This window comes from Pogoniulus pusillus, chromosome 5 (assembly GCF_015220805.1).
Source record: "Pogoniulus pusillus isolate bPogPus1 chromosome 5, bPogPus1.pri, whole genome shotgun sequence".
Classification (NCBI taxonomy): domain Eukaryota; kingdom Metazoa; phylum Chordata; class Aves; order Piciformes; family Lybiidae; genus Pogoniulus; species Pogoniulus pusillus.
In genome coordinates, this window is record NC_087268.1 from 14,578,646 (window position 1) to 14,601,518 (window position 22,873).

Here is a 22,873-nt window from a genome sequence, read left to right on the forward strand (position 1 = left end):
AATTGTGATTAGCTCCTCTCTAGGAGCCTACCTAGAGGAGGAGCTTTGTTTTCAGATGAGCAGGAAGAGAAGCATGTCCTTGGACCCCACCAGTTCCCTGCCACTGCAGTGGGAGAGGCACACAGAATGGCAAGGGTCGAAAGGGACCTCTGGAGTCACCTAGTCCAACATTCCTGCCACAGCAGGTTCTCTCCTTTTCTTCCCATGCTACACTTTATATGCTGCTTGGTGGTTGAAACTGGCATCTGCTAGATCTAAGGCAGGTGAGTCCTGCTGAACTGAGGACAGAAGTGGGAATGAAAGCACCTCTAAGTCCAGTCCTAATACAAAGTCTTCCTCAGCTGGGGGGGTTTACTGCTTGTTGAGTTTATGGTAGGTGTTAAGAGGGCAGCACAAACTAATAATGCAGCATTCTGCCTTCCTTCATCACAAAGAGGAGAAAACGGAGAAGCTGAAGATACCTTAGAAGGCAGGCTAGCAGAGCTGTCTCTGATAGTAAAGGCTCTTGCTTCCAGGATCAGAGAGCTGATGTTCAATTCCTGGTGCAAACAACTGAGCACAAGGTGTGCTGGTACTTGAGGGCTAATTGATATTTGTAAAGTCCTCAGGAAATAAAAAGTACCAACAAAGGGCTAGCTAGGGTTATTTCACAGACTCATGGAATGATTTGGGTTGGAAGGGACTTTAAAGATCATCCAGCTGCAACTCCCCTGCCATAAGCAGGAAAATGTCCTACTAGAGTGGCTTGCTCAAGCCCTCATCTAACCTAGCTTTGAAAACTTCCAGGCTTGGAGCCTTCATAGGTTCTCTGGACAACCTGTTCCAAGTGCCTCAGTGCTCTCATGGTAAAGAATTTCTTTCAAATGTCTAATTTAAATTTAACTTCTTCCACTTTGAAGCCTTTGCAAAAGGCACTACATGCCTTTGTAAAAAATCCCTCTCCAGCGGTCCTGTAGGCCACTTCAAATACAGGACAGCTGCTGTAAGCTCTTCTTGGAGCCTTCTCTTCTTCAGGTGGAACAACTTCAACTCTCTCAGCCTGTCTTCATAGGAGAGGCATTCTAGCCCTCTGATCATCCTTATTGCCCTCCTTTGAACACGTTCTACAAGTTCCATGTCCATTTTGTGCTGGGGGTTCCAGAGCTGGATGCAGTACTCCAGGTGGGGTCTTACACGAGCAGAGCAGAGCAGGAACATCACCTTCCCCAACCTGATGTCCATGCTTCTTTTGATGCAGCCAAGGATATGGTTTGTGTTCTGGGCTGCAAATGACCTTGCCAGCTCATTCTGACCTTCTCGGCAACCAGCACCCCCAAATCCTTCTCCTCTGGACTACTCTTTCTCCATTCCCTGCCCACCCTGCATTTGTGCCTTGACCCAGGTGCACTACCCTTCACTTGTCTTCATTGAGCTTCAGGATGTTGGCACTGGCTCCCCTCTGAAGCCTGTCAAGGTTCCTCTGGATGGCATCACTTCCCTCCACCATGTCAACTGCACTGACCTGAAAGTGGTAGTGGTGGGATTGATTGAGGATCCTCTCTCCCAGCAACTTGAAAGCCCTCTCCACTGTTTTGGCAAACTTTTAGCCAAAGATGCATTCCCCCTTCTCTGAGAGTTGGACCACATGAGCCACCATAAGACCAGGTTTCTTGAAGTGATTCCAGTGGTCTAAGTAGCCAAAGTCCTGGCTGTGATGCCACTCCTGTAACCATTTGTTGATTTGTCCAATTCAACTGATCTATTCAATCCCTTTCATATTGAAAGGATTGATCAAAAGACTACCTGAGCTCCAGAGTCCATCACCACCACTCCACAGCACCAAAGTCCTTCTTGATGTTCCTCAGATTTTCCCTGGCTGTTTCATTGATGCCCACATGGAACAGCAGTAGCAAATGATAGTGGGATATACAAGATTCTGTGATCTCCATGTGATAGCTTTGATGTGACCTCCTAGTAAAGAACCAGCTGCTATAGAGAGTGGGTTGCTATTTCCTAGTAAGGAGGTGACTAAACATTCCTCTATCACTTCAGGCAGATTTCAACCAGAACCATTTATTCAAATACTTAAAACTGTTTTGTAGGCCAAGCTTGCCTGATGGGAATTGTAAATATGTGCTCCACAGCAACCACAAACCCTGCCAGATGGGACACTGGGGAATGAAGGGAAATACGCCCTCTCAGAAACATGTGTGTCATGGTGTAGAGAAATCACAGCTGCAGTGAAAAATACATTTATGTATCACTCTGGAGCATATAGCACAGCTGACAGCCAGGTGGGGTGGAGTAGATTTTAGGCATGCGATTGATGCATTTCTCTCCTTTCTCTGCTAAAAGAGTGAGTTCCATGCAAGCTTCATGTAAAAAAACCCTCCCAAACCAATCATGTGTTTGCTTCTCCTGAAAAAAAAACCAATATTCCCTGTCTATTGCCAACTAATGAACTACAAAATGGGGGCTGGATTTGACTCAGTATTTGACAGAAGAAAGGAGAAGACAGGGTTCATCTTTCAACAGGCATACCAAAGAGCTGTCCTAGATTGGCACTAATGCAGATGAGAAAGGCAAGGCTGTGCTGCAGACATGGGAATCTGTTGGAGCACAGTTGGTAGAAGTGGTTAGCAGCATTGATTTGGCACACAGGAAATGGGGAGCTAGCACAAACAGAGTGGGCAGGGGAAGGTGTCATGTTATGATATTATGTCTGGGCCCCCCAGTTTAGGAGGGACATTGAGATGCTTGAGTGTGTCCAGAGAAGGGCAATGAGGCTGGTGAGAGGCCTTGAGCACAGCCCTACGAGGAGAGGCTGAGGGAGCTGGGATTGGTTAGCCTGGAAAAGAGGAGGCTCAGGGGAGACCTTATTGCTGTCTACAACTACCTGAGGGGTGGTTGTGGCCAGGGGGAGGTTGCTCTCTTCTCTCAGGTGGCCAGCACCAGAACGAGAGGACACAGCCTCAGGCTGTGCCAGGGGAAGTTTAGGCTGGAGGTGAGGAGAAAGTTCTTCACTGAGAGAGTCATTGGACACTGGAATGGGCTGCCCGGGGAGGTGGTGGAGTCGCCGTCCCTGGGGCTGTTCAAGGCAGGATTGGACGTGGCACTTGGTGCCATGGTCTAGCCTTGAGCTCTGTGGTAAAGGGTTGGACTTGATGATCTGTGAGGTCTCTTCCAACCTTGATGATACTATGATACTCTTTCAAAGCTCCAGCAGCATCTCAAACAGCACAGGAACACCATGACACTGCAGCCTGTTACATTGCCAGGGTTTTTCACTGAACAGGTACCAAAAGCAGAAATAATTTCAACATGTTCAAGTGACTCACAAACAGGAACTCAAAAGTCTCCTAACCCACAAGGCTGCATGTAGGATAGAAATATTCATCTACATAGGATAGAAATACTCATCTATATAGAATAGAAATATTCATCTATATAGAATAGAAATATTCATCTATATAGAATAGAAATATTAATCTATATAGAATGGAAATATTAATCTATATAGAATGGAAATATTAATCTATGTAGAATAGAAATATTAATCCATCCTATGTTCAGGTCAGAAAACTGGAACAGAAGAGAGGATGTGAAACTCCCAAAACTGAGTCAGTGGCAGAATCAGAACTGGAAGCCAGCTGCCTTATTACATACCATTAATTTAAAAGACTGGTAACATGACACTAACAGCTCACCTCTTCTACAGCCCCTCTCTGCAAGAGGCTTGGACTGGGAAAAGCTGTAACAATATCCCATCCTGTATACATTTGCAAGAATGCATTGCAAAAGAAGATTGCCTCAAGTCTCATAACCCACAGGGCTGCATATAGGATAGAAATATTCACCTATCCTATGTTCAGATCAGAAAACTGTAACAGAAGAGAGGATGTGAAAGTCCCAAAGCTGAGCCAGTGGCAGAATCAGAACTGGAAGCCAGCTGCCTTATTACATACCATTAATTCAAAAGACTGGTAACATGACACTAACAGCTCACCTCTTCTACAGCCCCTCTCTGCAAGAGGCTTGGACTGGGGAAAAGCTACAACCATACCCCATTCTGGACGCATTTGCAACAATGCACTGCAAAGGAAGATTGCCTCCTACTCTCAAGCCATTTGGGGATTCTTCTTTTTTGGTTACCCTGGAATGGGAAGATTCAAGACTCCTTGCATCCTCTTATTTTAGTTAATATCTCCTCCAATATTTCATATTACAGTAGCTTCCTTCATCTTCACAGCTTCTTTACTTTATCTTTAGATCTTACCAGTATCCAACAGAAGTATTTTTCTTTTTTTTTCCCAGTCTCCCTGAGCTTTTCGGTGAGTTTCTGATTTCAGAGGTGTCTGGTGGCACCAAGTTCCAAATGTTAATTAGACATTTTGTAAAAGAGTATATCCTCCTCACAGGTTTAAAGTGATTTGAGTTTGATGTGATTGCTTCCCCTATTGTTCTTCTAATAAAATGAAAAGTAAATAGGAACATCCTTTTTGTTGTGGTTGTTGTTGTGACTCTTCTATACCTCTACCACAACGCTTCTTGTTTGTCTTTTAACAGGAAAACAATGTTGCTCTTTTTAATCACTCTTTATGAAGAAGCTATTAAAAGACTCTGGTCATTTCTGTCCTCTTTCTCCGGTCATTCTTCTATTTCTGTTACTTCCTTTTGTGTGCTGGGGTGAGCAAACTGAATAGAGAGTACAAGAAGAGCACGTACCATCAATTTATATAATGGTACTGTATTATTTTATCTATTATTCTCTACCTCTTTCTTAATGCACTCTCTCATCTTGCATGCTTTTATTTCACTATCACTACAGAACGAACAAATGTTTTCACCGAGTTGCTCACAGCCATGCTTTAGTGTTGGGTTTTGGATTGGGTTTTTTGCTTTCTTGTTCTTTCTTTTGAGTGCTTACAATGATTTTAGAACCCAGAAACGAGTGTGACTAATTCTAATGTGTTGTTTCCTGAGCGCATCACCTTGGTTTTGCCATACTGCATTTCATTTACTCTTATGATGCCTGTAAACTGCCTCAGTAAGCTCATTGCCAGACCTCCTCGGTGTCGTTTCTAGGCTTGGGTAGCCTAAACATTGCTGTATTATCTACACATTTTTCCTTCTAAGTATTCTTCCTTTTTTGGGGTTATTAATCCATATTAAACACCAGACATAATACTGTTCAGTGACACATCCACTGAGCTGAGGCATCTTTTCATGCTGAGAACCAGCTATATATTCCCTTTCTGTTTATTCAGTAAATTTCAGTTTTCTTATTACTTTATTTATGATACAACTTTATCTCATATCCAGTGACAAGTTTGTTCCTTAATAATCTCCTAAAAGAGACTGAGTAAAAAAAAAAAAAAAAAAAAAAAAAAACAAGCATTTGTGAGTTTGCTTACATGAAACTTACTCCTTTTCCTGTTATCTCATCTGTTTCAGACTCAAGTAATCTTAGCAGGAGGGGAAAAAAAAGGCACCCAGCTTATATGGAAGTCAAATTGGTTTGACCGTTTCAAATCACAGAAATCGCAGCAAGGTGGAAACAGAAGGGACCTCAGGAACCTCATTTGGCTAGCTCACAACATGGAGACAGGAACAAATAGACCCTTAATTCCATTTCTGGAGATCTGACAGGCTGAGAGAGTTGGGATTGTTCAGCCTGGAGAAGAGATAGCTCCAGGGAGATGTTACAGGGCCTTCTGGTACCTGAAAGGGGCCTATAGGAAAGCTGGGGAGGGACTATTCAAAAAGGCATGTGTTGATAGGACAGGGGGCAGTGGTTTTAAACTAGAGCAGGGTAGATTTAGATTAGACATAGGTAAGAAATTCTTTGCTGTGAGGGTGGTGAGACGCTGGGTCGAACTGCCCAGAGAAGATGTAGATGTCTCATCCCTAGAGTGTTTATGACCAGGCTGGATGAGGCTTTCAGCAGCCTGGTCTAGTTGGAGGTGCCTGCCCATGGCAAGGGGGTGTTGGCACTAGGTGATCTTTAAGGTCCCTTCCAACTCAAACCATTCTATGATTCTACAAATATCTGCCTAGGTAGAATCATAGAATCAACCAGGATGGAAGAGAGGAATCAAGCAGGTTGGAATTGACCTCCAAGATCCTCCAGTCCAACGTGTCTAGAAGAAGCTCCAATGAAAAAGGCTCAGCATCCACTCACCTATGCTAACCTCTCCTAACACTTCATTAGTCCCAGAGTTAGAAAAATCTTCTTAGTATTTAACCTATTACTTCTAGTCCTGGGGACGTGCAGTGCAGCAGATCAATACCTCTTTTAAAAGAACAATTTATAGGAACAAAAATGCTTACATTTCTTTTTGTCTTCCCCATTTAGAGCAAGGAAACTTTTATGACTCTAGTTCTTTTAACCTTCCTGTGTAGGTCCTGTCTGCTCAGCCTCTCAGAAAGCCTGCTGCAACCCTTTGGGCTTTCTCCTGCTTGTTTACATCTCCCTTAAAGGTTGTTGACCCAAACTGCAGGCTGCATGTCAGAAGAGCCTGCAGCAGGGCTGAGTACAGCTGAGCAATGACCTCCTGCACCTGGCATAGAACATGCCTGTCCAAGTGGCTTAGAATGACACAGAGGGACTAGTCTTGTTCATCTTTAACATGATGCATTCAAATATACTCTTTGTTTTTGTTTTTTTTTTTTTTTTTAACTACTTCATATTTCCTTCAACTTGTCCAATGCAAAACCAAGCAGATCCCAGGTATTTTAATTCCCAGAATAGGACCTCACATTTTAAAAATGATCCAAAACTCTTCCCTCAGTTTGAATGAATTTTCTACACATATTTGCTTGCCCAGATAACACACAACAGTCAAGGGGTATGGCTCTCTCTGTACATCTGCTCAAACTGCCCAAAAACTATCAGACTTTTGAGGATTTGTTTCCTTCTCACTCGAGAAAGCACAGAGCCTCTGAGAGACATTTCATGGATTCACAGACTATCAGATTGTAAAAAACTCAAGGATCATCCAGTCCAGCCTTTCAGGGTAAGAGATGTCTCAGCATTCAACTGGACCTTGAAGCTGTCTAATGTAGGGAAATCCACCACCTACCTCCATTTGGAGCTTATTCCAATGTTTAACACTGAAAAACTAATCTGGTATCCAGTCTGAATTTCCCAGTGGCAACTTGTACTCATTGCCCCTTGTCTTTACCATGTGATATTTATTCAAAAAGCTGAGGAGGGACTTTTTAGGCTATGAGATAGTGACAGGACTAGGGGAAATGGAGCAAAGCTGGAGATGGGGAGATTCAGACTGGATGTGAGGAGGAAGTTGTTCAGCATGAGAGTGGTGAGAGGCTGGAATGGGTTGCCCAGGGAGGTGTTTAAGGCCAGGCTGGATGAGGCTCTGGGCAGCCTGCTCTAGGGTAGGGTATCCCTGCCCATGGCTGAGGGGTTGGAACTAGATAATCCTTGTGGTCCCTTCCAACCCTGACTGAGTCTATGATTCAGAGCTAACCACACACAGTAAGGAAAGATAATAATTAGTCCGTTCATGACCTGTTTGTTCTACCACCTTTGCTCTTAACACTGCTTGAAAAACATCAAAAGAAGCTGGGAAAGATGAGGCACCCCTCAAACATCTACTGTACCAATGACAAGTGAAGCAGAGTTGCTTACCCTTCCTACCATGCCCTTAACCTTCTGTCATCCATATCCATATTTATGATTAATCTATGGAGTGAGGTAGATGCAAGTTCACAGTCAAGAGACAGAGAGAAGGACAAAAAGCAAGGCAGGATTATCAAGCTAGTGTTTAGTTTATCAAATTGCATTACATGGGTCAAAGCTGCTTAGTGTGGGGCATGAGATACTCTGACCTGCCCCACTTACAAGATGACCCTCTTACATAAAAAGGCTCACTCCCCAAACATGAGTCTTAATTTTTCGTACACAAACCCACACATCAAACAAAAGGTATGGAGAGCATCCTAAGGATTCCTCTTGCCACTCACTCTCTGTGTGTGCCCACAGCTATTACGTAGAGAAAGCTTCCAGGTCTCAGCAGGGATGTTTATTTCTGAGTCTTTCTATGTGTGTACAAAACATATCTGGCACCATCAGCCCACTCAGCATAGTGTCCTAACATTTCCAAAGACAAAGAGAGAGAGCAAAAAGGAGATGCGTTTGAAACAGAGCAAACTGCAAATGGTACCTTGAGACAGCAGCAGCTAAAAGAGAGAGCAAGGAGATTTCAGAGCATGGGGGTTTGCATGTGTGTGGCTCTCTTAACATTGCCTCCTGGACAGAATGAAAGCTCATAGCAAGCAGTCCTGTCATCATCATCATCATTGTCATCATCATCATCATCATCATTACACTGCTGCAAAGATGGAAAAGCTTTCACAGCCCTTTTCATTGTTATACTCCCAAGTTTTTCCAGAAATGAGTTTCCACATGACTCTTACAGCTGATATTCAGCTACTGACTGTGTTCTTCAAGATGCAGAAACATTTCTGAAAGTGTTACAGATTTTCCTACCTGTGAGAAACAGGAAGTCCTCCTGCTTTTATGGATCTTTAAACAGGAAGGGGGAGTGGGCTAACCATCACCTGGTGGTGTTCAGACCCACCCCTGGGCAGGGGTCAAGACCACCTAGGGTCAGGTTCAGGGTTACTCCCGCTGGAGTGTTAACCCTATGCACTACCCAAAAAGACTTCCCTCCTTGTTTTGTATAGTACTGTTTAACTCTTGGGGACGAGTGGTGATTTATGGTAAAGAAGGAGTTCCTCAGTGGTCATATAATCAAAATAGAAGCATACAGAAATCACCTTAAACTCATTTGGACCTCAGGTCTTTCACCTTGACCTTAACAAACACTTGTGGCTGTTCCTGGGTAGGGGATGCTGGCTGGCTATATGATAAGTCCAGCCCTTGCCAAAGGAGATCCCAGCATAGTCTCTGGAAGGGGCCAAATCTGTGGACAAAGGACACATAATTGACAGCCTAGTGCAAGAGCTCTGCAAGCCATCAGCAAGGAGAAGCACTGACAAAACCCCCACCTAATCCACAGCCCTCAATATGAAGGGAGATGTCTCCTGACAGTGCAAAAGAAGAGAGGAAGTCTCAGCATCTTGAACTTTTACAGCTCCAGGGAGGAAAGCAGCAGGAAGAGTTTGTGCAGGCTGAGGAAATATGGAGATGAAAGTGCATTGCTCATCTGGAGTCTGTCCTGTCTGCCAGCAATGGCTTTCTCAATGGTGAAAATACATCCCCATCATGTTCTACAGAGGCTAAGATAATCCATTACAAGCATAAGAACGATACCCAACACGATATAAGATGCTGGGCAACACAAATAGAAAACTATCTTTTAAATTATGCATTTAGCTCACTTGAGCCATGTTCCTTTCTGGGAGTATTCTACTGAATAAGTTCACGGGCCAGAACAGTTACAGAAACAGTCAATGTTAAGTGAATAGCAGAGAATATTTGCTGAAAGCACCTTCTAAACCTGGAAACTAGAATAGATGCCCTGGAAAACCAACTCCGAGTTTGTAAATGCACATTAAGATGCCCCTGTGCTGCTCTGCTAATCTTCTAGATGAAAATTGCTCTGTAACAGGCAGCGTACAGCAGGCTTTCCTCAACACAAATGTGCCTTTACATGCCCAGAAATTTGCAGAGCTGCTTAGGAATAAAAATGAGAGATGTAGTCAGAGAGCCATTTAGCAGCATTTTGCTCAGAAACACCATAACCTATTGATCCTAGGTCATGAGAAAAAAAAAACAACCAACAGCTCAGACTCCTGAGAACAACTCAGGGAGCTGGAGAGCATCTTCTCTGATATTCCAAAATACTGTACACAAGGCAAAAGCAGTCAGCAAAAGAAGGTGACAAAAGCTCCAAGCTTATTTATAGTGGTTGGAGAATTTTCTGCCCACCCTTCTTTGAAATGATGTTGGGTCCAAAGTTTCTAGGGAAAGAAAGCCCACATGAATTCTGAAACAATTAGTATACAGTAGCTGCTCAGGTATCAGCCCTAGAGCTCGCAACGGAAGGATACTGCACGGAGTCAGAGCTCTCCAGCCTCCTCAGGACAAGCACAAGGTGGATTTGCAGAGCTCACCTTGACCAGAAGCACAAAAGGCAAGTAGATTATCTTAGATTTAATACCTGCCACCTTTTTCTTCAGGATTCTGAAACTAAGCAACCCCATCTCTGCTACGGCTGTTAACACCACAAGGAGAGGTGACCCAACAACACCTACACATGACCACACCTGTCGGGAGGACATGTTTTCAGGGCAGGCAGCAGAAGCTGTACTAATCCCCAGTTCTTTTTGGGAAATGAAAGTCCTTGACTCAAGCATGAATGATACTGGCAAAGATCCCATTACTGTAAAGCTCTCTGCCAGCCAGCCACCTCTCCCTCTCCCCCTTTTTATATCTCTAAGGTCACTAAACTGCAATTTAGTCATCATTCTTTATACAGCATGAGCAGATATGAAACATCTGGAAACTGTTGTAGTCACACTTTGAGATACACATCCCGAGGGAATTGAACTGCAGAGGAATGGGATGGAGTACTTCTTTACCTCGAGGTCACTGCAGCTTTAATGTATCCTTGGTAGCTAGTTACAGGGGGTCTAACACTTCTTAGATGACCAGCTATGAAACGAGTTGGAAGGTCCCAGTATAATTCCCAGCGAGATGAAAACCTCAGCTCAAAGATCGCCTCAAAAAGTCTATTCGATATCCTTCTTACTGGCACCATCAGTGAGGAAAAGTGGGACATAAAAATTTAAGTCCATGTTTAATTCCAAATGCAGTCCCTTTAGAGATGAACTGTGGCCTGCTGGTAGAAAAGAAATTTGCCCTGCTGCTGCTGGTGCTTTGTAAGTAGGTAACAGCAGTCCCCAAACACATAAAGAAATATTCCCAAACTGATATAAAAATGTATTTATGCAAAAATGGGACAGATTGTGTTTTTAACCCCCTGCAGAAGCCAGTATCAGCATCAGTCAATTACAGGAGACAGATTTTTCTTTACTGACCCACACCACAGAAACGTCAATAATTTCACTTCTTTTTTATTTATTTCAGTCAGAGGATGGAGGGTTAAACACGAGGTGTTTCTTTAATAATTAAATGAAGGAGGAAGCACTGTCTTCCTGACAAAGCTCCTAATCTTCCTTATTTATTAATAGGAGCTGTGTTAAGACTGCCTGTCCTTAATCCCAACATACAAATTGAGAACATTAGAAATAGAACAGGCTAATTGAGGTCCTAAAGCCAGGAAGAGAGCCCATGTCAGTGTCAAAAGCTAAAAAAGGTCAGATCCATTCACAGTATCACAGTATCACCTCACCAAGGTTGCAAGAGACCTCACAGATCATCAAGTCCAACCCTTTACCACAGAGCTCAAGGCTAGACCATGGCACCAAGTGCCACGTGCAATCTTGCCTTGAACAGCTCCAGGGACGGTGACTCCACCACCTCCCCGGGCAGCCCATTCCAGTGTCCAATGACTCTCTCAGTGAAGAACTTTCTCCTCACCTCGAGCCTAAATCTCCCCTGGCGCAGCCTGAGGCTGTGTCCTCTCATTCTGGCACTGGCCACCTGAGAGAAGAGAGCAACCTCCTCCTGGCCACAACCACCCCTCAGGTAGTTGTAGACAGCAATAAGGTCACCCCTGAGCCTCCTCTTCTCCAGGCTAAACAATCCCAGCTCCCTCAGCCTCTCCTCGTAGGGCTGTGCTCAAGGCCTCTCACCAGCCTCGTCGCCCTTCTCTGGACACGCTCAAGCATCTCAATGTCCCTCCTAAACTGGGGGGCCCAGAACTGAACACAGTACTCAAGGTGTGGTCTAACCAGTGCAGAGTACAGGGGCAGAATGACCTCCCTGCTCCTGCTGACCACACCATTCCTGATGCAGGCCAGGATGCCACTGGCTCTTTTGGCCACCTGGATATGGAGCATTTCTGGCTCTGGGAAAGGAAGCCACCAGTTTGACTCTTTGGGATTCAGGTCTTGAACTGCAGAATTCAGACAAGTCCCATTCAATTACAGAATAACAGGATCACAGCATGTCAGGGGTTGGAAGGGACCCGAAGAGATCAAGTCCAAACCCTTTGCCAGAGCAAGAGCATACAATCTAGCACAGATCACAGAGGAACACATCCAGACAGGCCTTGAAAGGCTCCAGAGAAGAAGACTCCACAACCTCTCTGGGGAGCCTGTTCCAGTGTTCTGCGACCCTTACAGTAAAGAAGTTCCCCCTTGTGTCGATGTGAAACCTCCTGTGCTGCAGCTTACACCCATCCTGACCCCCAGACCTCAGACACTTATAAACATTTATTAAATCTCCTCTCAGTCTTCTCTTCTCCAGACTAAAAAGCCCCAAATCCCTCAGCCTCTCCTCATAAGGCAGTGTTCCAGTCCCCTAATCATTATTGTGGCCCTCCGATGGACATTCTCCAGCAGATCCTCATCCCTCTTAAACTGGGGAGCCCAAAACTGAATGCAGTACTCAAGATGAGGTCTCACCAGGGCAGAATAGAGGGGGAGGAGAACCTGCCTTGTTCTGATGCCTGACACGCTGCACTTGGCACCACACTGTGTTCAGAGGCAGGCATTTGGTTTGGTTTCCAGGAGCTCCAGGCCACCTTTTGAAGCATTTGCTGCCCATCACTGCAGCTGCAGTTTGGCATTAAGCAATTGCCCCTGTGACAAGCAATGACCAACATCTCAGGTGTCCCACCTCTGTGCAAGGGTCTGAACATCCTGGTAGCAAGGTCACCTGCTAGGTCTGTGCATAGGATACAGAAACATAGAATTGTCTCAGTTGGAAAAGACCTCCAAGGTCATCAGGTCCAGCTGTCAACCCATCACCACCATGGCCTGAAGTGCCGCACTCACACGTTTTTAGAACACCTCCAGGGATGGTGACTGCACCATCTCCCTGGCTAACCTGTTCCAATGTCACTCTTTCTGTAAGGAATTTTCTTTTTCATGTAATATCCAAGCTAAACTTCCCCTGGCACAGTTTCAGTCCATTTCCTCTCATCCTATCACCTGATAGCAGGGAGAAGAGACCAGCCCCCACCTCACTAGTCTCCTGTGTGCTAGTTTGAAGCAGGCTAGAATGTTTTGGTGAGAACTAGATTACAGGCTGTGGAAAGAAAACAATGGTGATGTCTGCTTTGCTCATAGGCTTGCTGAGATGTATAAAAACATAAGTCAAAACATAGATAACACACTCAGCATCACTCTCACTTGGGCTGCTGGCTGAGCTGCAACTCTCTAACCTCACCCTCCATTTTGGACTAATCCACTTTGCTTTCTAATCCCCTGGCTGAACCTCCATTCTTCCTTGGGACTGGGGTAAGGTTGAGAGGGGTAGGGGGAAGGTGCAGGGGTGGTTGAGAGCCCCTCCTGGGGACTCAGGTTTCTGGGAGGGGAGTTGTGTTTCTGCGTTACCTTTTATCTTGTGTATTTCTGTCTATAACTGTATATACTGTAAATATCTGCTTGTATATTGTGCTAGCTGTAAATATAAGCTTCATTCAAATTTTCCAGAGCTGGCTGAGTCTAGTCTGGGTGATTTCTAAAGTGTGGGGGGGGCGAGGAACACCCAAACCATCACATCTCCTCTCAGGTAGTTGTAGACAGCAATGAGGTTTCCACTTAGCCTTCTCTTCTCTGGACTAAACAATGCCTGTTCTCTCAGCCACTCCACAAATTCAGCCAGATGCAGGTCAGTTGGAGACTTTGCTATTAAAGAGCCTAAGCTCTTCCCTCTTCCCTGATGTCCTCCCCAAACACCCAGCTGCCTAATCAAATTCTTTGGCTCGGCTTATGAGCTCTGACAAGATCGCAGCCCAAGGAGGCTTGACTACAGACTCAGCAATCCTTACTACATCCAACTCAATTTAGGCCTGCCCTCACTGCATCAGGCATGCAGTAAAGACCCAAGCTAAAGGTGATCATTAATTCATTACAGCCACAAGGATACAGCAATCAGCAATAGGGTGCTGATCGTTTTGGGGGAATCAAGTAATTGATCGTTCATCAGGCATTTCTTTGTGTTTTTTAAACAGGAATCACCCTTCTCAATTGTAACCTCTTTATGGACAAGCCATAGAGCTAATGACACAAATACTCACAGATTCTTTTTGCCCAAAGTTAACACTTTTTTTTTTCATCCTGTGCAAAAGTAACTAATGGAATTTACTGCAGCTTCTTTATATATATATATTAAAAAAATTATATCTGTATTTATATTAATTATATATATATGTATTTATATAAATTATATATATATATATAGTCATAGAATCAATCAGGGTTGGAAGAAACCACAAGGATTATAGAGTTCCAACCCCTCAGCCATGCCCAGGGACACCCTACCCTAGAGCAGGCTGCCCACAGCCTCATCCAGCTTGGTCTGAAACACCTCCAGCCATGGGGCCTCAACCACCTCCCTGGGCAACCCATTCCAGCCTCTCACCACTCTCATGCTCAACAACTTCCTCCTCATGTCCAGTCTGAATCTTCCCACCTCCAGCTTTGCTCCATTCCCCCTAATCCTGTCACTACTTGGTATCCTAAAAAGTGCCTTCCCCAGCCACCTCCAGATACGGGAAGGCCACAGTAAGGTCACCTCAGAGCCTCCTCTTCTCCAGACTGAACATAGAATCAAAAGTTTATATGTATATAAAATATATATCTAAATTTATATATATAAAATATAATATAAATTTGGGGGGGGGGGGGGGGGAATCGAGCAAAGCATTTAAGCAACAACAAAATCATCATCTCTGTTTAATAAAGGGTTATAAACCCTCATGCTGGCAGCCATAACATAGTCATTAACCTCATTCAGTCATAAAGAAAATGTCCCCTGCAAATGGGTAATTCTGTCATGATACGGCACAGGACTTAGAATCATAGAATCAACCAGGGTGGAAGAGACCTCCAAGATCATCCAGCCCAACCTAGCACCCAGCCCTGGCCAATCAAATAGACCATGGCACTAAGTGCCTCAGCCAGTTTTTTTTTTAACACCTCCAGGGACAGTGACACCACCACCACCTCCCTGGGCAGCCCACCTCTCTGAATTCATATTACACCTGTCTAACCCAGACTGGCAACTCTGATGTTCCTTTGTGCAGCAAAATGTGAGAAGCTGGACCAAGGACCAAGCAGTGCCAATGGTTCCACCATTACCTCTGCTGAATTTCTGGTGCTTAGCTCTGCACATGCACCCTCTCAAACAGTGCATGTGCAGAACCTGTTATGGTTCCTGAGAGTACGAAAAAGTGATGGGAGGAAATAAATCTATCTCTTCCAACCTGGTTGATTCTATGATTCTGCATTCCCTCTTGATTCACAGGAATGTAAGCTGCAGAGTTTACTCTGAGGATTAATACAGTTTAGCCTCTGCAGAAGATGATCCCAAAAAACCCAAGCTGTTAAAGATGGACAGCAGGGAAGGTCCTTTATCTTCACCTCCACCTTACTGAAAAAGAAGCATGAGCCCATGACTTCTCTGTTTATAAAGGTATTCTCATGAGAAATCTCAGGTTAGCATTTCACCTAGATCTGCATTTTCCCTCAGAAATATTTTATTGCAGTCTTTCTCCAGTGTACTGAGCCAGCTGTCCCTAAGAGAAATGCCACTTCCCCAAACAGAAATGATATGCATGACTTAGGTTTTTTTTTTTTACCTTGTCTGTAACATCCTTTTCAGCTGTGCCATGCACAACACCAGCTCACGTGGGCAGCCAGCGCAATGCAGTAGCAGACCCTCTCTGACTGTCAACAAAAATGTAGTCTCCAAATCGCAGCTTCTCCAAAAGGCTGGCAAGAGGCCTGCAACACAGCCCTGTGAGGAGAGGCTGAGGGAGCTGGGACTGTTTAGCCTGGAGAAGAGGAGGCTCAGGGGTGACCTCATTGCTGTCTACAACTACCTGAAGGGACATTGTAGCCAGGTGGGGGTTGGTCTCTTCTGCCAGGCAACCAGCAATAGAACAAGGGGACACAGTCTCAAGTAGTGCTGGGGGAGGTCTAGGCTGGACGTTAGGAGGAAGTTGTTGGCAGAGAGAGTGATTGGCATTGGAATGGGCTGCCCAGGGAGGTGGTGGAGTTGCCATCCCTAGAGCTGTTCAAGCAAAGCCTGGCTGAGGCACTTAGTGCCATGGTGTGGTGGATTGGCCAGGGCTGGGTGATAGGTGGAACTGGATGCTCTTGGAGGTGTCTTCCAACCTCGTTGATTCTATGATTTCTCAGCTCCTTTAGAATAAGTCTGACACAGTATTTGCTCTGTTTTAACCAGCTCCTCCCTGGGGTTAATTAGTTAAACCCGGTACTGCCCTCTGCAGCCAGTCTGTGTTCCTAGGATTGGTAAGCATCACAAGCACCATTGGCTGCATTTGGGAATGCGCTGGGAGAAAAAGTGTAAGTCTTGTTGTGGACCATCTCAAACTTCAATTTTGGGGATCTTGAGCTATAAATTCTTAGGAGACTGGGTTTTCTTTTGGTCTGGAAATACCCTCAGAGCAGACCTTCATGGTGTGTTCTGGCATGTTTGCTTCCAACACAGCTGGTTTGTTTTTTTCCAGATGATTTATCAAGACAGCAGGGATGGGCAGGGGAGGCTGAATATGTGATATTCCCCTGGTTAGGCTGATACAACAGAGAGAAGGTATCTGCAGAGCCATGAGCAGTGAGTGATTACAAGAGAGATTCAGGATTCCCCATGGAAGGCTGTGAGCAGTCTTGGATCCCTGTGGATCAAGTATAACACAGGACCAATAAAACCTAGCTACCACTAGGCTCTCTAAAATTTCTGACAGCTTGAGCTAGTACCTCCTTAGGCATCACTGGCCCTTCAAGAGACAAGCAGACAGCACAGATAAAGACGACAATAAAAGTCAAGTGGAAGGGTAGTGTCTTGGAGGGGGGATTGGCTACATTACCTCCCTAATGACCTCCAAATTTTGATCACTGCCAGAGTAGGATAAGACAGAAATTTGGATCTGCTTTTTTTCTCAGGTAGAGATCCCTAAGGGCTGTTATTGATACAGTCTCTCCCACTCCACTCTCAGCCCTGCACCACCTCATTCCCCAGCCAAACATAGCAGCAAGGAGTCAGCAGGGCTACTGCAGTCACAGCTTCCTCTCTTCGGTGAGAGCTGGGGCCTGACAGCCCAGCAAAATGACCCACTTCTTGCCGACTCAGACAAAAAAGCTCCACTTAGGCCCCAGGAAAGTGTCTCTAATAAGGCCATCCGTTAGCTGTGTCGCCCGGACCCCTCTCAGCTATCCTTCATCCCTGCCCTCCCTCCCTGCAGCCAGCCATTAATGAAGTCAGCACAGAGGAGAATGAAGCCATCGGGCTCAGTAAATATTACCGAGCTCCACACGGGGAGCACAAGACCATTATTTAGACTCCCAGGTCCTGGGTATGTTTTGATCACACCAATTTAGCAAAGAGAGGTAAAAGAAAACAAGTGGCTCGGAGGCTGGCAGCTGCACCTTTGTGTGCCCTCTTCTGGGAAATCTCAGATCCCTCTGGACTGGCCAAACCGTTGTATGCTGAGAGACAGGGAGTGCTGCTGGCAAACCTTGGTGTCAATGGTCCAGTGAAGGACAGTGTTGGATTGGTTCTCACCAAACCATACTTTAAATACAGCAGGCCAAAGCTCCCCTCTGCTCAGCCATTGAAATGTGTTGTTCAAAAGTTTTTGCATCTCCTGGCTGTGAGGAGAAAAGGTCTTTTCTTCCCCTGAAACTTGGATTTCCAAGTTTCCTCACGTATGTCTGTGCAGATTGACTTATGTCTCCATATCAGAAATTCTACTCTGCAGCTACAGCTGTTCCAACCAGCCTTGCTCCACAATAACATGCACAGCTCAGAAACACCCAGCCCTTGCCTTTAAATCTTTTCTGCATTTGATCCAGATTCCTTCCCTCTCATCTTTTATTGCTCTTGCCCCACACCAAGCTCTTCTTTCCCCCTCTCTATGCAACGATATGCATTAGCTCAGGAGCTGCATCCTCTTCAGCTCCTGCTGCATACAACAGCCATGATGCTAGCTCGGTTTCTAATTGCTGCTCCCGTCTCAGCTTGGACTTTGTCCTTCTGCCTCTAGGCTGTTCAGAGTTCCCTCTCCCTGTTGCTCTGCCCTTGGCCCTTTGGCTGGAGGCTCTAACACACTCATTGATTCACTGTTGTGAACTGCTTTGCTCCATAAGCAGTCGAGGTATAATTTGGGGGGGTTGGGAATCAAGTCCCAAGAAAATAAAGTTGTGCCGTGTGGTATTTTGAGAGACAGAGGGACAAGCAGGTCTCACAAGAACTGGGTATGAATTTACCTTGCACATCCCCACAGGTGCAGGCTCAGAGAAGTGCAGGCTGATAAATCTCTTTTATTACCTGCACCAGTATCTGAAGGCAAGAGATTTTTAAAGCCTGGCCCAAAATGTCAAATCCAAGGGCAACATTTGAAATTCAGTGGTGACAGAGTAAGATAGAGATAGGAAATGTTGACCATGTGTCATCATCCCAGATTATGTGCCAACGCCAGAGACAACACATCAAAATACCTCATGGATCTCCTGATATAATTAAAGAGTCACTAATAGCTCATGGAGCACTCTGGGAAAAAATAATAAGAGGGAAAAAACCTGCTCTGCACAAATGGATGGCATGAATGCTGAGGCAGCAGCATGAAGCTTAGTTCCTCCCACGCCGAGCAGAGCTCTGCATCCTCAAAATGTAGCTCTACTCAGAGAAGTGACTATGCAAGAATGCTGAGGGTTCTGCACACTCAATCTTTCCCCCTGAGCTGCTCAAGGAGAGTACTCTTTGCTTTCTTGACTAAAATCAGCATTTGCTACTTCTTCCTTCTGACACTTCCTAAAGCAGCCAGCACAGCTGTAGAAGCAGGACCCGTTTTGCGAGCAGTGGAAAGTGCTAGGAGTGTTCCACCTAAGTACAGGTTAGATTGGCTGCAGCACCGTTGTAAAGAGTGCAGCCTGCAGCACCGTTCTGAAGAGCACAGCCTGACTGCTTCATGGGCTTAAGTATTTTGCAGCCTGGCAGACCCCCAAAACACGATTCCCAGGGATGAGGTAAAACCCTGTTAAACCACATACACTATGAAAACACCCTATCATCCAGGCTGCTGTCACTGTCCCTTAACCAGTGGTCCTTCAACCTGATATCAGGATATTCCACGTTACTCACTGTTTTCACTCATCTCAACACTGTCACAAGGTGCTGAGAACAATTTGCATAATTTCAAAACAGCTTTCTTCCTACACCCAAGAAGGGAGTCAGGCAATGACCAAAGAGAAATTAGAGCCCAACTGCTGAATTGTGCCAGTGGGCACAGTCCTGGAATCATAGAATCATTTCAGTTGGAAAAGACCTTTAAGATCATCAAGTCTGACCATTATCTGACTCTATAACTGGTGCTCAACCATGTCCCTCAGGACAACATCTCTGCATCTTTTAAACACCTTCAGGGATGGGGTTTCAGCCACTTCCCTAGGGAGCCTATTCCAGTGTTTGAGAACCCTCTCAGTGAACAATTTTCTTCTAATATCCAATTTAAATCTACTCTTACGCAACTTGAAGCCATTATCTCTCATCCTAGAGGAGTCTCTTTCCTTCTCATTAAGGCAAGAAGCACCTTCTATTTTTATTGCCCTCCCACCTAGTCCACTGCCTCCTCCTTGAGAATTACTCTGCCTTCTTGGCTGGTATCACAGATCTGTCCTTTATCAGTCAGTGAACCCATCTGGACAGCAGGGAAAGAGCATTACATTTAACTCTCTGATAAGGGAAAAGAAAATCCTTGCTCTTTCCTCAGGTGCACCAGCTACAACTGCAAATCATGTAAAGCATCTTTATCTTCTCAAACAGTTCTTTCTCCCTGTTTTCTTTATTTCTTTTACTTTTAAAAGACAGAGTATCTCAGAACATTCAACTCCAGCATTTGCAAGCTCCTTATTTTAGTGGGGAGATGCTTATCCTAGACAGGTGAAACACACAGATGTAGGAAAGGCATCATCATGCCGCAGACTTATTACCTGCAGGGAGCATGAGAGGCTCATGGTCCGCAGGTCTCCTTCCTGAGAAGGTGAACTTTATTACCATAGCAGCAGTGGGGAATTTGCATTAAACACATATGGTGTGAGTATGCATGGCTAAGGAAATTGCTATGCCAGCATATCTCAATTTGAGTTTGTAAAACTGACTCCCTTTGTGATTCAGCTTAGCTACCCTTTACCACACCATCAACTAGATACCTTCCACATTAGCTTACTGGGTCCCTGCAGTAGAAATTGTTTGCAGTATCTCTGCAGTCTCACCCACTCTGGAAACACATGCCTGCACTGAAACTAGCATTGACCATGCAGCAACCTATCTTTGCAGTAAGTAGCCAGGAGGAGCTGTAGGAATTGCTTGCAATGAAGCAAAACTGAAAACTATTTCCCAGATAATTTAAAATGCAACAGCCAAAACACACGAGATTGGAGCAATCCTATCCAAAGAGGCTCTTGAGCACATGCCCACACCATGCTGGCATACTGGTGTCTGCATGGGCCCTGTTATTCTACTACAAATACAGATAAAAAAACCCTGCTCCTGATGTTGCATCTGGGCAAGACCTGGCAGGATTTTGGTCACAGTGACCCAGTTTCTTTTGCTGCTGTTGGTTGGGATGTGAGGTAGCAGGATGGGAAACTGTCAACAGACTGTTGACAAACTGTAGAAAGCCTCTCTCCTCCCATCCAACATGGTTTAATCTTTAATTCAGCAAAGCAGCATAAAGGACGTAGGCTGCCAAGGCCACTCACCAGCGCAAATTGGCCAGGACAGGCTGAATTGATCTGTAAGGAGGAAATAAAGACACAGCAGAAACTGGGCTATAGGTAGCGATGGGGCAGGCTGTGGAGGAGGAGTTGAGGAGGGATGAAAGAGAAGAATGACAAGAGAAAATATATAGAGAGAAACAGAACAAGGACACTGCAGAAGGGAAATGATTGTCATTTGGATAGCTACAGAAGTTTAGAGCCTGGGAGCTTCTACCCATAGAAAACCAGTTGACCCAAGCTGTATGGTACATGGACTGTGTGGATTTCATTACTGACATCTGACCTCCACTGTCTCTGTGCAAGAAGCTTTAGCACTGTAACACAGGCAGTTACTCAAAGATGGCTTGTCACTGCACTTCAGTCAGTCCACAGAGAGCAGCAGAGGATGCTCAACATCTCTGGCTCAGGTTCAGGCATTTTTAGGGATAGAAATGATTGATCCAACCCCCTGGCATGTTTCTATTCTTCCCAAGCCAAACCCAAAGAGTGAATGAACAGCTACATTACTCAGTTTTAACTGCAAACAATCACAGAATGCACTGGGTTGGAAGGGACCTTTAGATGTCATCTAGTCCAATCTCTCTGCAGTAAGTTAGTTGGAGAGGTTTTCTGTTACTAATAGTGTTAAGGTTAAGGCTTAAAAGTTGAGAAAGAAATGAGCAAAGCGGTGCCAGTCTATCTGAATGCTCTCTCCTGATGCACACAGGCTGAGGGGGACACAGTAGATTTTGCCCTACTAACAAGAGCAGATTTTTCAGAATGACAGTTTATATGTTGTGAAAAAATACACAAAGTGCCCAAGCACCTAACACAACCGCTTGGGCCAGCTACTGACAGCACTTAATGAGTTTTCTGCCTGACACTTCAATTATTCAACAAGTAGTGCACTGCTTAAGTGGCATTTTTCAGTATAAATATAGCCTTTTCTGCCAAGCCATGTCAGACAGACAAGAAACTTGAACTCTGCTCTGCAATCAAAAAATTCCAGAATGTGCCAAACACTTTCGAGGAAATCACTCTGGAGACCACTGAAAGTTAAAACTGCAGGGAAAAGATAACATTTTAATATGGCAATTTTGCCATTTGATCAAGGACTAGCAGAATTTTGGTGTTGCCATAGAATCACCATCGAATGGTCCAGGTTGGAAAGGACATTAGAGGTTGTTTACTCCAACCTCCTCGCCATGGGTAGGGACACTTCTCGGCTACACTCGGTTACTCAAGGCCTCATTCAACCTGTCCTTGAACACCTTTAGGGAAGAAGCATCCACAACCTTCCTGGGGCAACCCATCCCAGAGTCTTATCACTCTTGTACTGAAGAACCTCTTCCTAAGATCCAGTCAAAACCTATTCTCTCTCAGTTTAAAATTATCCCCTCTTATTCTACTGCTAGACACCCTTATGAAAAGTTCTTCAGCTTTTCTGCAGGTTCCCTTCTCGTACTGGAAGGCAGCTATAAGGTCCCTCCCTGAGTCTTCTCTTCTGCAGGCTGAACAACCTCAGCTCCCTCAGCCTATCCTCATAGCAGAGGTGCTTTAGCCCATGGATCATTATGGCACTCCTTTGTATTCACTCCAACAATTCCATGTCCTCTTTATAACAGGAACACCAGAACTGGAATGTTTAATGCATGCATGCATGGGGGAAAAAAAATCAAAACCAAAAAGCAAGCAAAAGCAAGCATAAGTTGAGCATATTCAGTCATCTGTCTGTCACTGAGCTGAAACTCTGCTCAAATTCATTAAGAGGCTTTCAACAAGTTTGAATGAATCTGATCCCTGGTTTGAGTCAGAATGGTATCAATAAGGCTGCTGTGTTATGACTTGATGAAAATGTTTGCACAATCTGAGAATCAGAACATAATCATGTAATAAGCAGAATGCAATCCTCACAAATGAATACCGTGGAGCAAAGCGAAAGCCATACCACTTAGAAACAACAACAAAACCCTGTTAGTAAGACAGCAGCAAGACTGAAATCATTCAAAAACTGCACTGGAAGTGCCCTTTTCGCTGTGTATTGTGACAAGAA

At 44.9% G+C, this 22,873-nt stretch overlaps 1 protein-coding gene across 5 annotated transcripts in view; it reads right to left on the minus strand.

Annotated features, from left to right (window-relative positions):
• LSAMP (limbic system associated membrane protein) overlaps positions 1 to 22,873 on the minus strand; it is a 1,399,195-nt gene that overhangs the window by 337,593 nt on the left and 1,038,729 nt on the right. The window lies entirely within an intron of this gene.